The sequence below is a fragment of the Euleptes europaea genome, chromosome 6, assembly GCF_029931775.1.
Source record: "Euleptes europaea isolate rEulEur1 chromosome 6, rEulEur1.hap1, whole genome shotgun sequence".
NCBI classification, from domain to species: domain Eukaryota; kingdom Metazoa; phylum Chordata; class Lepidosauria; order Squamata; family Sphaerodactylidae; genus Euleptes; species Euleptes europaea.
In genome coordinates this window covers 57,261,595-57,278,272 of record NC_079317.1, presented here as the reverse complement: position 1 = coordinate 57,278,272, position 16,678 = coordinate 57,261,595, and the positions used below count along the sequence as shown (strand labels likewise).

General features: G+C 43.6%; 1 protein-coding gene across 1 annotated transcript in view; it reads left to right on the top strand.

Annotated features, from left to right (window-relative positions):
* RAD51B (RAD51 paralog B) overlaps positions 1-16,678 on the top strand; it is a 365,924-nt gene that overhangs the window by 39,145 nt on the left and 310,101 nt on the right. The window lies entirely within an intron of this gene.

Here is a 16,678-nt window from a genome sequence, read left to right as displayed (position 1 = left end):
GAGAAAGGAATCTTAGTGTGAATTGAACAGCCAGTCCTAAGCAAAGTTTGTGGACTGACTGTTCTGAATAAATTATATCCAGTAAAGGTAAGAATATTTTGCTTTACAGACAGCTTCAAATTACAGTTCAATTAAATTAAGGATTAATGTGCACAGAACAACTGGCTCTCCATTCATACTGCTTGTCTACATATTTGGCTTCAGTCTTTTGCAAATTCCTGTGCTCTCATATTTAATAGATGTTTCCTTTTCTTTGTGCAATTAGGTGAGTGTTCTTAAGTGATGTATGATTGGGAATTGATGACCTCCTAAATCACTGCTTAAAATGTTTATACACATTTAATATTTAATAGCATTTATGTATCCTTTTTTAAAAGCCCTGTGGCGCAGAGTGGTAAGCTGCAGTACTGCAGTCAAATCTCTGTTCATTACCTGAGTTTGATCCTGATGGAAGTCAGTTTCAGGTAGCTGGCTCAAAGTTGATTCAGCTGTCTATCCTTCCGAGGTTAATAAAAGGAGTACCCAGCTTGCTGTGGGTAAATTGTAGACAACTGGGGAAGCTAATGGCAAACCACCCTGTAAACATAGTTTGCCTTGTCAACGTTATGATGTGACATCACCCCATGGGTCAGTATTGACGTGGTGCTTTTATGTATCTTTTTACTACAATTGTTCATTTTCATAATTAAACTGTAAGAATAGTCACTATTGTTAGCATTTATTTGTGCAGTCTGAAACCCAAATGGGACCAAGTGCAAATGAATAATTTCTAAATAATACTATCCTCTTTAGCATCTTGTCTGTGCAATTGACCGAGTCTGAATATTGGGCCCAGTTGTCTAAAGCAATCTGTTCTTATGAGTGATTGTTGGTTCTCTTCTCTGAGGATCAGAGGACATCTGATCAGCGGGTGTTTCCTTTTCCTATGCTCAGGGAGAGGCAGGATATTAAAACTTTTGCTGCCTGCCCTCTGCTGGAAAACGCCCTGAACTGCCAATTCTCCTCCTGCCTCAGAGGGAGAAGCAGCGTTGGAGCGAGCTCCGTAGCTAGGCCTTACAACTTACTCCTTTAATCTTCTACTTTCAATCTTACCATCCTATATTTCTGTCTCCTAACAACTGTTCCCCTCCGTTCGTTGTGTTCCCTTCCTCCCGTGGCCGCCTTTGTCCTTTTGTGCTCCGTTTCCCCCCCCTCCTCCCGTGCCTCCATATTTTCCCTCTCTGAGGAAAATGGTGGCGTCGCCAGAGCAGTCTGGGGAGGAACTTTTCTCAGGAGATGAGGCAGTGGCAACAGAGCTCCTTCCCTCCCGCCGGCACAAGCCAGCAGAAAACTGCGGAGGGAAGGGCAAGCGGCGCCAGGAGACTCCCGCCGCGGCGGCCAAATCAAAGAGGAAGCCGGCTGAGGACGACGGAGAAAAAGGCGTGAAAAAGACGTGTGCCGAGAAAACAACCGCGGAGCCTCCCCGTTCGTCCCTGATGGGTGACGAGGGTGAGAGCGCAGAGCCCGCCCGTATTGCCAGCTCCAAGGGAGAATCGGCTACGTGCAGTGCAGGCGGTAATGTACAAACCTCCTTTCCCCTTTTAACGGGGGGGGGGGCAGTGAGCAGGGGATGCTTGAGCTTATGAGAAGGGCTTTAAGAGAGGAATTTGCCCTCCTTGGGGAATCGTCTTCCAGGGGGCCATTGAGTTCAAGGGCATCCTCCCCATCTAGAGGCTCTGTACGTTCAGAGCCTACAGCCCAAGGTTCCAGCTCTGCCTGGCCAACAAAGGCAGCCAGAAAGGCACCCCCACCCCCCAATTCCAAGACAGTTCACCAGCATCTCTCTTCCGAAGATGAGGAGAGAGAAGAAGGACAGTTCTCCTCAGAAGAGGAGCAAGAAGGGGGGGGCCAGGGCCAAGATCTCCACCCACGTTTATTCAAGGCAGAAGACTACCAGTCCTTCTTATGTAAAGTCATGGCAGCCCTTGACCTCCATGAAGATGAGGACATTGAAATTATTAAAAGCAAAACTAAATTCAGGGGTTCTAAGGAGTTTTTTGCCAGATTACAGTCTAAACCACTTTCAGTGCCTTTCCCTGAGTATTTTGAAGACTTAATTAAGGCAGAGTGGCAAAAACCCATGTCAACTAAGCAGGTGCCAGCTTCAATAAAAAAAGTTGTATACCCTGGAACCCAGAGCCATGACCTTATTGCAAGTACCCCTGGTAGAAGCCCCTGTGACAGATCTACAATCCTCGGGCTTAATATCAGAGGACGGGGCAGGTAGCATAAAAGATCCCCTAGATAGAAAAATTGATTATGCCACAAAAAAGGCGCATGAGACTGCAGCTCTGTCTATCCAGGCATCAGCCACAGCAGCCCTGGTGGCAAGAGCTAGTATAATGTGGATTAGGAAGATTATTGACTTGCTTCCACAGGAAAACAAGAGAGTGCTGGATGGCCTAAACAGGCTCCTAAAAGCCTCCAACTTCATGGCCGATGCTACCCTGGACTCTATGTCCTTCACAGCAAAATCTTTGGCAGCGTCCTCGGCGGCTAGAAGGGCAGCCTGGATTAGATCCTGGTCGGCTGACGCACGGTCAAAATCCATACTTCTGGGATACCCCTTTGAGGGAGGTCATCTCTTCGGTCCCAAGCTAGATGACATCCTCATAGAGACCAAAGACAAGAAGAAAGCATTACCTAAGTACCTCAAGAAAGATGGAAAACCATCATTTTCACATTCCTTTCGGACCTTTCGGACCTCCCACTTCATGGCTCGCCCCAGATCCGATGGACGAAGAGGCGGCTGGAGTTCAGGCCGAGGATCCTTCAGGAGAGGTTCAAGATTCGGAAAGGGATCTGCCTTCCAGAACCAAGGTCCAGAGAAGTCACCACGATTTGGTAACAAACAAAACAAGCAATGACTCTTCAGCAATTCCAGTAGGGGCAGACTTATTTATTTTGCAAACATCTGGGACTTTCCTCACACAGATGCCTGGGTGCAACAACTAATTCGCCAAGGCTACAGCATAGAATTTCTAAGACCCCCTCCAAATCGTTACGTTATATCTCCGATCTCTCGAAGACCAGACAAAGCCCTTCGGACCCAGGCAGCCATCCAGCACCTCTTAGAGATCCAGGCAATAGAACACGTCCCAACCTCAGAGCGGCGAGAAGGGGTGTACTCCTTTTTCTTTACAGTGCCCAAAAGAAATGGAGATTGGAGGGCAATACTGGATCTGAAGTATGTCAACCGCTTTGTCTGCAAAAAACACTTCCGGATGGAGACACTCCGCTCCATTGTGGAGGCTCTATGACCTCGGGCATACCTTACATCTATCGACCTGACGGAGGCGTATCTTCACATCTTGATACACCCATCCCATCGCAGATACCTCCGCTTCACCTACGGTCAACTACACCTTCAGTTCAGGGCCCTCACCTTCTGCCTTACGTCTGCGCCAAGGGTCTTCACCAAAGTCCTGGTATCCATCGTGGCAAGCCTAAGAGAGCAGGGAATTCATATTTTTCCCTACTTAGACGACATCTTAGTAAGCGCCCCTTCGGAACAGCTCTCCCGCCTTCACACAGACCAAGTTGTTCAGACCTTAATCCACCACGGCTTCTTGGTGAACATGTCAAAGAGTCTAACTACGCCTGTTCAATCAATACACCATCTGGGAGCCATCATCGACACTTCGCAAAACAAGATGTTCCTTCCTCAGGACAAGATCTCCAAACTGATCACCCTAGCCAAAACCACCATGTTGGCGAGAACGACGGGTCTCTCTTCTCTAGTAAGTCTCCAAGGCCTTATGGTGTCCTGCATAGGTCTGGTACCATGGACTCGTCTACACATGAGGTCTCTTCAATGGTTCCTGAAACCTTACCAGGTACAGATCTCCCAAAAGAGAAACCCTCGCATGGCTCTGTCCCAACAAGTCAGGAGCAGCCTCAAGTGGTGGGTATGCCGAGAAAACCTGGCCAAAGGACTCTCGTACATACAAGACTCCGCGATTCAGATTTTTACGGACGCGAGCTTAGAAGGTTGGGGAGCAACTATACAGCATCACATAGCGCAGGGTCAGTGGACAACGTCGGAGACTCGTCTCCATATCAACAAACTAGAGTTGAGGGCCATCCACAAAGCTCTTCTTCAGTTCCAGCCAATGATAGAGAACAGACACATCCTCATCAGAACGGACAACGTGTCAGCGAAAGCGTATATAAACAGGCAAGGAGGGTCTCGTTCCTCCTCCCTCCACGCAGAGGCCCTAATCATCCTCAACTGGGCGGAAAAACATCTCGCCTCAATAAGGGCAGAACACATAAAAGGTGTCCTAAACTTGCAAGCAGACTGGCTGAGCAGACAGATGGTGGACGAAGGAGAATGGACTATAAAAAGGGAAATCTTTCACCTCATCCATGTGAGATTCGGTCGTCCGGCAGTGGATCTGTTCGCCTCATCGAAGAACCGACAACTACAGAGATTCTTCTCCAGGTACAATCACCCAGAGGCGGAGGGCGTCGATGCCTTAGAGACTCCTTGGCCAAGGGAGACACTATATGCCTTCCCGCCCCTCCCGATACTCCCCAAGGTTATCCGGAAGATTCGAACAGAGCAGGCACACGTCATCCTGATCGCGCCTCACTGGCCTCGCCGTCCTTGGTTCCCAGCGCTGAGAGAACTATCCATTCAAGAACCGTGGGAGCTCCCAGTACCCAGGGATCTTCTTCAACAAGGCCCCATTTTGCACCCGGACCCGGCGTGGTTAAAACTGACCGCTTGGGACTTGAAAGGCAGCGGATGCTGAGCTGGGGATACTCAGAACAGGTAGTGTCCACCATGTTAGAAGCCAGAAAATTGTCAACAAAACGCATATACAACTTTACCTGGAAGATGTTTGTGCGCTGGTGTGCTAGAAAGCGACTGGATCCCCTAACCATTACAACAGCTGACCTTCTACGCTTTCTACAAGATGGTTTGGACCTTAAACTAAAGGCGTCCACTCTTCGCAGACAGGTCGCGGCCATAGCCACTGTACTCACCCATCTAGATGGCTACCCCACGACTCGACACCCTCACGTCACCACCTTCCTAAAAGGAGTTTCCTACATATCTCCGCCTACTGTACACAGGTTCCCTACCTGGCGTCTGAACTTAGTTCTAAATGCCCTGACTAAACCACCGTTCGAACCTTTGAGAGAGGTCGCCTTAGTCTTCCTACGTATGAAGGTTCTTTTTCTCGTCGCAGTCACCTCAGCGAGATGAGTTTCGGAGTTGGGTGCTCTTTCTTCCAGGGACAGCCTTTGCGTATTCCACGCAGACAAAGTGGTCCTTAGGCCGGACCCAACTTTTATACCAAAGGTGAACTCCGGTTTTCACAGGCAACAAGAGCTAATCTTACCATCTTTTTGCCCCAATCCGACTCATCCAAGAGAAAAGAACTGGCACACCTTGGATCTGAGGAGAGCACTCCGAATTTATCTTAAGCGGACTAAGCCCTTCAGACGCTCGGAGGCCCTTTTTGTGTCAATTTCTCCACCCAACAAGGGATCCAAGATGTCTAATCCAAGCATTAGCAAGTGCCTCAAACAATGCATTCAACTCTACTACAAACATTCTGGCATGTCCTCTCCGCAGGGGATTACAGCGCACTCGGTGCGTAGTGCAGCGACTTCAGCGGCCTTTGATGCGCAAGCATCAGTGGAAGAAATCTGCAGAGCGGCCACTTGGTCAAGCCCCTCCACATTCGTCAGGCACTACAAAATCAACACCTATGCCTCTGCGGATGCGGCCTTTGGGAGAAAAGTCCTGCAGCAAGTAGCGAAGGATCCTTAATCCCACCCAGATAACACAGCTTTTGAAAATCCCGCTGATCAGATGTCCTCTGATCCTCAGAGAAGAGAACGGAGCCTTGGCTTACCTGTGAGGGCTCCTTCTTTCTCTGAGGGAAGAGGACATCTTGCCCACCCAGGGTGAAGAATATTAATAAAAGGATCACGATGCGCTAACTTCAAAAGTACAGTAACCATCCACTCTGTCCTGAGTGTTATTACCCAATGTTCTAACAATCACTGTTTTTTCACGTTACGTTACCTGTTGTTACGTATTTACAGCCAATTATTCTTGCATGTTTTTCTGCATTACGTGTTATGTTATTGTATTACGTGTTATGTGCTTCCTGTCTCTTTTCACTGCTATGGAAGTCCTCGAATTGACAGTTCAGGGCGTTTTCCAGCAGAGGGCAGGCAGCAAAAGATTTAATATCCTGCCTCTCCCTGAGCATAGGAAAAGGAAACACCCGCTGATCAGATGTCCTCTTCCCTCAGAGAAAGAAGGAGCCCTCACAGGTAAGCCAAGGCTCTGTTTTCTTGCTCTAGCATCAAGATCTGTGACCCAAAGCTTGGTAGGAAGATTTTTTTTCTTGCTGAGGATTGTGGAAAGCAAATAGATTGCTTGCTAGTCTGTCAACTCGTTTAATATCAGTCACACAAGTTAAGGCAGGCACCCAGCATTCAAAACCTGGGAAGTACAAGCATCAGCTATCTATGATCAAGCTAAGGTGATTTTATGTATTGATGAGAGGCAGCAAATTAAACAGCATGAAACCAAAATCACGTGTCACCATACAAAAATTCTCTTTCTCATATGTACACATATGCATAAACAGAAACCATAAGTTCCAGAGTAAGAATTAAGTCTGATCTGCTGCAGAACAGAGGGTGACCATGTAAGAACATAAGAAGGGCTCTGCTGGATCAGATCAGTGGTCCATCCAGTCCAGCATTCTGTCATACACGGTGGCCAGTCAGTTACTATGAAGGGCCAACAACAGGGTGTAGAGGCCAAGGCCTTCCCCTGATAATGCCTTCCTACGCTGGTATTCAGAGGTTTTCTGCCTCTGAATTTGGAGGTTCCAGTGGCCAGTAGCCACTGATGGACTTATCCTCCATGGATTGGTCCAGTCGCCTTTTACAGCCATGTAGAAACAGTGTATGTCTTGGATTAATTGATTAATGTTACTTAAGATTTATATCTTGGCTTATCCCCAAGCTTCTGTATTATAATACAGTGTTACATAACTCAAAACATTTCCCTGTCTTCAAAGCTCACAGTCTCAATTATTCAAGTCTCTAAATCCTTCTCTCTAGCATAAGAACTATCTGCCCTGTTATAAACATTCCTACTACCCTTCCAATACCATATGCCACCTGTTCTTACAAAACACATCACTATAATTGCATCACACTTTCTGATTTCAGAGTGCAATACTTAACAGAATACTTAATGAAATATTTGTTATACTTCTGACTTAAACACGATGTAAAACAACAAATGTAATTTGCTTCCAAACAAGCCTGTTTTAAAATGCATTTTTTGGAACTGTGGATACCATCCAGGGACAGACTGCCTGTTTTAAGTTATCAGGAAAGTTCCAGGTGGACCTTGGAGGGCTGCTGGTGGCCAGGCACGAGCAGAGCTAAGACCTCTTGGCTCGGACCCTTCAGTGGCAACGATGGTGTGGGGGGTGGGACAACTTGGAAATTCACCCCCCACACACTCTCCATAAGCATTCTGTTGACTCTCAGCAGGCTGATTTCTACCTTCCCCCAGCTGGTACTCAACTCCTCTCAAAATTCTGTCTCTTCTGAAGCACATGTAGTCCTTATCAGGCCATTTGTTTATTTTTCATTTTGGTTAATTTATAAAGTTATGTTTTTCTCTGCCTTGTCTGTGGGTGGTCCAGTTTTGCTCCTTTCATAATCTGCATGGGGCCAGAAAATTTACTGTTAGTCAGAGTGATATATTTTTAATAATGGATACCTGGCTTGTGGTAATTGTTCATATACGTTTTTATAATTAAGTTTGCAACAGGAGCATAAATAGCAAAGGTGGGATCTGTACCTAAACTACAAATAATTTTTCTAGAAACATAAATTTCTTAATTTTAAAAAACCTCATGCAAGAAAAACCCTATAAGCTAATTAGGCTGTTAACTCTTTAAGGACCTGTTTTTTTTAAGACATCCTACTTCTGGATGGGGTTGCACTCCCCCAAGAAGAGCAGGTTCTTAGCTTGGAGGTACTGCTGGACCTGGGGCTTCTATGGGATAAGCCAGGTAGCTAGGAGCACCTTTCACCAACTTAGGCCGATGAAGTACAAGTGGCCTTTGATGGGCAAAAAAGGTTCATGCCACTGTGGTGCTTGCCCTGGTAACATCTAGATTAGATTAATGCAGTGCCATCTATGTCTTTGAAGTGTGTCTGGAAGCTACAATTGATACAGAATGCTGAATCTACAATTGGTACAGAATGGTGACTGAAATGGGTCGTAGGGACCATATCAGTCCTGGCTTGTTCCGCCTACACTGGCTCCCAGTATGTTTCTGGGCCCAATTCGAGGTGCTTTAAAACCCAATATGGCTAGGGATCTGCATACCCTTACCTGATCACTATGGTCATCTGCAGGGGCTTGCTTCAGGTGCCCCTGTAATCAGAGGTGAGACAGGTGGCAATCCGAGAAAGGGCCTTCTCAGTTGTAACACTAAAACTATGAACTTCTCTCCCCAGGGGAATTCTTCTGTCCCTAACACTTTGGTTGGTGTTTTCTCACTGCTCCCCCTTTCTATGTGTTTTTGTTACAGTTATATGTATTTTAAGGGTGATTTTAATGTTTTTGATTGTTTGCTGGCTTGTGAGCTCTGTTTCCCAGATTGGTGTATATCTGTCAGGCGTGTACATATGTCAGGGCCATAATGTGGAGAGGCGCCCCCTACCCTCACAGACCAGAAGTGTGTACTTTTGGGCATGTAAACACTTGGGATTATATTGCCTTTGAATACAGAGGTGTAGATTCAGATCAACACTTGGAAAAATAAAGGGAGGGAAGAAATGTCAACAAAAGGGTTTTTATTTAACTAACAGAAGAGCACAGAATAATCGATGCTATGTGGAAAGCAGTATCAGATGACAAATACAGAAACATAATATGGTGAAACAGAAATTAAAACCTTTCCCTACAAAGACTGCATACCTAAGGAAATAAGCATATAGAGAAAATAAAAGCCTGGTCAAATGAAAAGAGGGGGAAGAGGGGAGGGGGTGTCTGTGGCAGTGAAGAAGCTGTGTTGGGAGCTGAGATTGACCAGGCAAAGGAAGAGGACTCAGTGTAAGGTCAGCAGAGCACAGCTTTGGAATCCAGAGACCAACCATCAGGCTGGGGTAACTGGATGTTTCCAGACTGGCTACAGAAATTGGAGATGAGAAGCAATTTTTTATACCCCTTTGCCTGGGGAAGTGGAAGGGAAGAGGTGTCTTGTCATTGGAATGTAAGAATAATTAAAATTCAGTATTTTGGGAGGATGCAAGTATGTGATAAACTAAATAGTTTTGGACTTGCTTTGTTAGCACTTTTGCAAATGGGTATGGACCAAGCTAGACTAACTATAAATGAAAGAGTCAAAGATAATGAGCGTCAAATGGATCTCTTGAGATCCCCTGCATTTATAGCACCACAACATTCCAGGTATATTCTAGCACCAGCTGCATATTTATACTCCCTAGAAAGGAACACACATAGGAGGGCCTATACACTGGCCAGATGTGCAGCCCTACCATCTGCCATATTAGAAGGGAGATTTAAGAAGATCCCCAGGGTGGAGAGACTTTGCCCATGTAACACAGGGGAGCTGGAAACCACTGAGCATGAGTTTTTTAGATGTTCCCTCTATAAGTCAGCCCTCTTCAATATTACTGACCCTTTGATTAGGGAAATGGGTTCTGGTGATGAGGGTGAATGGACCAATATGTTTCTGCTGGGAGATAGCTCACCAATCACCACCCAGGTCGCAAAATACTGTGCAGTAGCAATGAAGCTACGTCTCCTTAATGTACTTTCTTAATCTGTGGAAATGTAAAATCGGGTGATTCCTAATTTTGTTGGCCTTGGTTGTAAACATCTACCCTGTATGGTCAGTTTCTGTTTTATGTGGCATACTAGTCACAAATAAAATTTATATATGCAAAAAACATAAAACAGGCAGCCTAAAACTATTTAAAAACTAGCACAAAGAGCTCTGAAAGAACTACTAATATAAAACAGCTAACAATCCTCCCTCAAGCCAAATGTGTCTAAAAGGCAGATAAAAATCTTACGCATACCATGGCCAGTGAATAAAATATCTGTAGTAAGGCACTGTCAATAACACAATGAATTATTACACTGTTGCATCATCAGTGCACAAAGTGACAGTACCTAATGATGGGAGCCAAATCCCTAGAAGGAACCTTTCCCAGGAAAGCAGTATGTCAGCATCATCTGGGATCCTTGTAAAGAATACTTTCTACTACCTACATGCATATGCCTCTCAATTCCAGGGTCAGTGAACCTTTCCTAAAATATTGAAGGAGTTAGGATTATGATTAGTCATTCTTATAATTTAGTTTATGCATAAGAAAACATCAGGAATCTGCTTCTGATGGGATGATCATAAGTTTTGTTGCCCTTTTCCTAACTAAAGAATTAAGTGCAAGATAATGCTTTGCTTCACAGCAGCTTTTTCCCACGAGAAATTCCGTTTGGCTTCTGAAGTATTAATATACTTTGCATACAAGAAAATAACTGTGCATAGAGAATTCAGTAAGTGGAGGAGGAACACTTGCCAAATAACAGTTATTCTCTTGCATGCAAAGTATATTAATACCTACTCATTAAAAACAGTAAAAAGTGCTGACATCCAATTTGCAAGAAGCTTTTCTCATGTTATTAGTCATCATCTGAGAAGCAGAATGTTAAATGTGAATGAAAAGCAATTTAAAGGATGATCTTATTGAGCTGCATGGTAGATCCTGAGTATATGACCAGACATTTTTTTCAACAGACCAGAAAACAAAACAATGTTCAAATAAGGTAGTATTTATTTTAAATGTTACTTTTATATAATTGTAAACCTGTAGATATCAAAATATAAAAGCTCACTGTTACAGCCCTGTAAAGAAAGAAAAAAGATAAGTACTCATATTTTTTCCTTTAAGGGTCTAATGACAGTGTAGGGAGCTGTAGTTTTGTTTAGTGACACTACAGGATGTTTGTATAGAAGGATCAACTTCTCTCTCCCTTCTGTTTGCAGCCATTATCTCAGTTGTGACCATACCTGGCTGTAATTTGTCTTTAGTCTAATTTGACCTGTAGACTTGCTAACGGAACCCAAGAACTGGTTTTTGCATGTTCATCTTTGTGGCCTCTGTGCAGTCCCACGTGGCAACTGCGCATGTGCAGGCCAGCTGCGGATTTCTGCTGGAAAGCTTCTTAAAGTTAGCCCAGCAACAAGGATTGCTCCCCCCTCCCCTCCGTCAACGGTCCTTCCTGCCCTTTTGGACATGTGACGGAGGGGCGGGGAAGCATCCTTCCCCCAGTTCTCTTTCTGCCGCCACAGTTAGAGGACTCTTGGATTGCTTAGTCTGTATCTTTGTCAACTTTCTAAGATTTTCTCGAGTTTTATTTCGATTCTCATGCTGTTGTTCCTCTTGGTGCTTCATCGATTTATCTTCAGGATGGCTCTCTTCAAAAAATGTAAGAGTTGCAGGACTAAGACGGCAAAGATTGATGACCATGAGGATTGCCTTCTCTGTCTGGGGGAGGGCCACAGACCTTCTATTTGCTGGACATGTACCCTGTTTATCCCCAAAGCCCGCCAGGAATGCAACCTAAGGTTGAAGGATGCATTATGGAAACGGGCTATGAAGTTCCCCGTGGAATCGGGACCCCAAAAGATGAAATCAACATATAGAAAAGCCTTTATATCTGAACAGAAAGAGACATTAGATGTGCAATGGTACTGATAACATTAGGTATTATCAAGCAGGTAGCAAAACCCATTTTTCTGTGCTTCTGTTTTCTACTACCATTCCCATTTGAACTGCTGGTCAGATTTAGGCAGCTTTCACTTGGCTTTTCTCTACACTGGCTTCTAAACTGGAATTGTTTTTTCAAAGCATCTGCATCTAATTAAGCTCTGATCATTCTTTCCCCATCTTCAGTATGTTCTTTCCCAAACCTGTTTTGCTTCAGCGTTTCTAGGAAGATTGCAGTCCAAGAGTGTCATCATGCCATCTGGATGGGGTGTTGCACATTTTCAAGGGTTCAACCTACATTGGTGCCATTTTCCTGCCGTTGGCAACTCACAGCCACCATTCTCATTACATGGCCAGGAGAGGGGACTTTTTAAAAAATCACTAATTGCTATAGCATTGTAATCTACAGTGGCAATGAAAGGAACATAGGCAATCCTTGTTGTGTGGAAACATCCTTATCTCTGTGCTGCATGTGTGGAAGGCTTGATTTTTATTAACATATTTAAAGGAAGATATAGCTGATTATATTTGTGTGCCTATAGTCAGAACTAGAAACGAGCACAACTATGAAGACAGAGACCATGCCTTTGTGCTGGTATCGTGACTGAGTGGTCCAGGGTTAGGCCAGAAAATTCACAATAATAGCTTAAAAGGCTTTATTGAAAGCAATTAGTCAAAAGAATATTAAAAAAAACAAGTTACATAGTCAGAGGCAATAGCAATAATAAAAGTCTAGCTAGCTGCATACTTACTATAGATGTTACATGATAAAAGCTATAGGTCTTGTTCAGCAGAACATTATTCAGACCAACAAAGCGACATGCTGACAAGCAAGGCTGAAGAAGGAATAGGTCCATCTCTGCCTACTCAAACTTATGGAAAAGTGAACTGGGAACAGGTGACCCTCAAATCCCAATCGTGATGGTTCCTGGGGAGAAATCTCTAGGTGATTCAGACTGGATTGAACTGGAATAAGGTTCTCAGGGCAAATGAGTGATCTCACCCCTCCCAAGGAATTGTTGCAATTGTTGTCCCAAGGAATTGTTGCAATTAAGATAGGTGATTCTAGATAGGCTGGATGTACTGACCCAGCGTATTTACCATAACAGCGTAAGCTGGAGCAAACAAGATCTGCTTACCATGTTTCTTTGGCCTCGCCTATTCACAGATGGCCATGGCCCAGTATTTCTCAAATTTAGTTCTCCCCCAGCATCGCAGAGCCTTTATGTTGGCTAGGCTGAATATATTTCCATCAGCAATGGTTAGTGAAAGATACAAGAAAATACCCCCATGAGAAAAGGCTCTGTAGTTGCCATCTTAAAGAACTTGACTCAGTCCATCATATTTAGGTGTGGGGGCTAATCAGTTGACTGGGATATACATTCCAGTTCCAAGACTGACATATTAGAGAGGCTCTTTACATATATATTTTATATATATATATTTTAAATTCATATCCTGATTTTCAGTCATAAGGTCCTCAAAGTTATTTACAACACTTTAAAAATACTATGTTTACTCCCCCACAAACATATTAACCTTATCTTAAAAATCAAGTAACTTTCCTCTGAGCTGGCAAACGAACAGCATGAGGTAAATCTTATTTCAGTACAGTTAAAATTATTTTTACACTATAAAGTAATTCTTGAGCTTTTAAGAAAATGCAGTGGATAGAACAAATCTTTCTAGGTAGGCAGGAAAAACTGATAAGTTATGGTACAGGTTCCTTGTTAACTAAAGATACATTGTTTGCTGATGTCACAGTTTGCAGAATGTAGCCATAAAGTTCACGTTCATAGTGAAATTATTTAATATCAAGCTTAAACCTTCAGTGCATCCGTGTGACAGTAGGATTTACAGGAAGTGACATGGAAGCTCATTTAACAAAACTAGCTACACCTCTCTGAGATATTGACTTAGGTGTTTGGCAAATCAAGCAGATTTAAGGTCAAAGGGGAAGCTGAGACTAGGTAGGAATTCGTTTCAATATAAGTTCCAGAAACAAAGGACAGCAGCAGCAGGATCTTACACCTAATGTTCATTTCAAAACAATTAATGTAATTTCCCATTATATTCCATATCCCTGTGTTACAGTGCTCCTGCAAAATTTGTTTTAATCAAACCATGTTAGGCAATTGATGTGTCTCCATTTGTTTTTTAGTTTCACTTCATGGTTTTGTCCTACTCCCAGCCCCCCCCCAACACTTCACACAATGGCAGTGTTCCAGCTGCTTATTTTGGAAGGGCGGCTTTGATGTCCTTTAAGTAATGACTCCTCAAAGACTTTTCTCTTGTCTACTGACAGTGCCATTCTGGAAATCAGTATATACATTGTGTGTGCATACAGGTATATTTAATAGATGTATTTATTGTTCATGGTTTATGATAATGCTGTGGATAAACTTTATTCTGTTTATTGAAGTTACTAGGTACGGTGTAGTGATTTTAGGATATGGTTTTATTCTGTGTGACTTGGATGTGTTTTGTGAGCAGCACTGGGGGTTCTTTAAGGGTCTGTGGCTTTATATTACATTTTATTAAGTAGTCCATGTAGGGTGAGGCTAAGATCAAACAGTCAAAGGTAGTAAAGCTAGGAATTTGGAGTGTTTTCAGTATGGTTATTCATTTCCCTCTATTTTTAAGTGCTGTCTTTCCTCTGTGCATTTGTAGGTCTGTTTTTGTTTCCGCAAAAGCAGTCCTGCACACAGTTGATAAAATGTATACAGTAATAGTTTAATGTGAAACCAAACCTGCCTTGTTCTTTAGATGTATATGTTCTTTAAATGACTTTGTTTGTATAACACAGTTAGATATGACCTTGGTTCATTGGTGTCTGATCTAAATAAAATTCTCACTGATTTAGTGAGACTTTCCTTCCCTTAAAATCGCTTTTCACAGCTGGCCTGATTGAAAACAGATGGCAACCGGCATCAAACTAACATTATGTCACTTTTGTTTATATTTTCTACCGACACATTCTTTATTTTAATGTTGTTATATTAATTTTGAAACCACATACGACATATTGTTATAATTACATCATTTGGAGCAGTGTTTATTCCCAAGAGTACATATTTGATTTAGAAACTGTTTTTCTTGCTTTCTGTGTGTTGTTTGTGGCATGACCAGCAGGTTTCTTCAGGAGGACTTGATGCTTAGACTATGTTAAAGAGTTGCAGGCTAATAACACAAAAGCCCATTGAAGCAAGTTGGTGGTAGCAGTAAATTATTTCCAATGCAGTCCTAGGCAGAGTTGCATCCTTCTAAATCTGTTGACTTCACTGAACTTAGAAGGGTGTAACTTTTCTTAGAGCTGGAATGTTAAGGTTTGATCAAATGCATGCAGGTTGATTAATGTTGAATAACAGCTTGGTGACTTGACTGTAGAGAGCATTCATTCATGTATCTCTTTGCTTTGTAAACAGCAGTCATTTTATGAGTAGTTTTATGTGTTTATGTAGGGTGGTTGTAAATAGGGTTGAACATCCGGCCCTTAGTCTTGTTCAGCAGGAAGCAATGGCTCTTGAGGCTGTTTGTTAAAGGAAACCTGTAATAAATTTTAGCGTTCCTTAAAACAGCTGAAGAAAAATGCGCTTAATTAGAATAAGTAAGCTGAGGAAATTTCAAAGGTATATTCTTAAGAAACTCAATATTTTTTAGTATTGAGAAGCTGTGCAAACTTTAGAAGCTGCCATGTTGAATTATTATTGTGGAAGGAAGTACAATGTTTAGATATATAGGAGATTGGAAGATATACAAATGGGGGGCTTAGAAGGACTTGTGGGGGAAACCTCATTTTCCATCCCCCCTTCCCTTCCCACCACAGCACCCACATCTTTGTTCCTTTTCCTAGTTCCTTCTTCCCCTCCCACCTACCTGTTCCATCTCATCTGCCACTCTCCCTCTCATCCTTTCTTCCTTACCACTTGCAGTGTCTCTATTTTTCCTGCTTTCTTGACTCCTTCCAGTCCCCAGTTCCCCCCTTTGCCCTATTTTTTCTCCTCTGTGTATGGCCCTAATATGTGGATTTAACAATCCATATGTAGGGCCACATCCAGACAGCAATGACTTACAGGGGGCATCTCATTTTACCCATCCCCACCACTTCCTCTTTCCCTTTCCTGAAAGCCCCCATAGCCTTTCCCCTTCTCCTGCTTCCTTCACTCCTTCCCACTCACCAGCCAACCTACCTTGTTGTCTTCAGCTTTATCACCTTCCCTGCCCCTGGCAGCCTCTGCCGAGAAAAACTGTGGCCCAGTTATGTGATGCTGGCCACTAGGCCAGGCCCAGTTACTTGGTGCTCGCTGCCAGGCTGGGGCCAGTGGCATAGTGGGGAACTCACAAGGACTTGTAAGGGGGCACCTTACTTTCCCATGTCTCTCTTTCTCCCCTTTCCCTCTGCCTGGCAACCAACATATTCTTAGCTTTCCTTGCTTTGTTTTGTCTTTCCCACCCACAAACCAACCTATCTGCCCCTCGTCTTCAGCTGTTTTTTAAAATTCATTTATACTATGCCTTTCGCCACCATGGGGACACAACGTGTCTTGCATAATTCTACTATCCCCCATTTTACTCTCACAACAATCCTGTGAGGTAGATTAGGCTCAGAATGTGTAACTGGCCCAAGGTCACCCAGTGAGCTTCTATGGCAGAAAGATTATTCAAACCTGGGTCTCCCAGATCTTAGTCTAAACTCTAACCACTATGCCACACTGACTTCTGTGGGGTGTCTGCTGAGGAACAGTAGCAGGTTGTTGGGCCTGGATGAGTCTGGTGGGAGCAAGTTGCCTCATTGTTGCTGCCAGACCTGGCTCCATTAAGCCCTCCTTCAAGGGCTAAA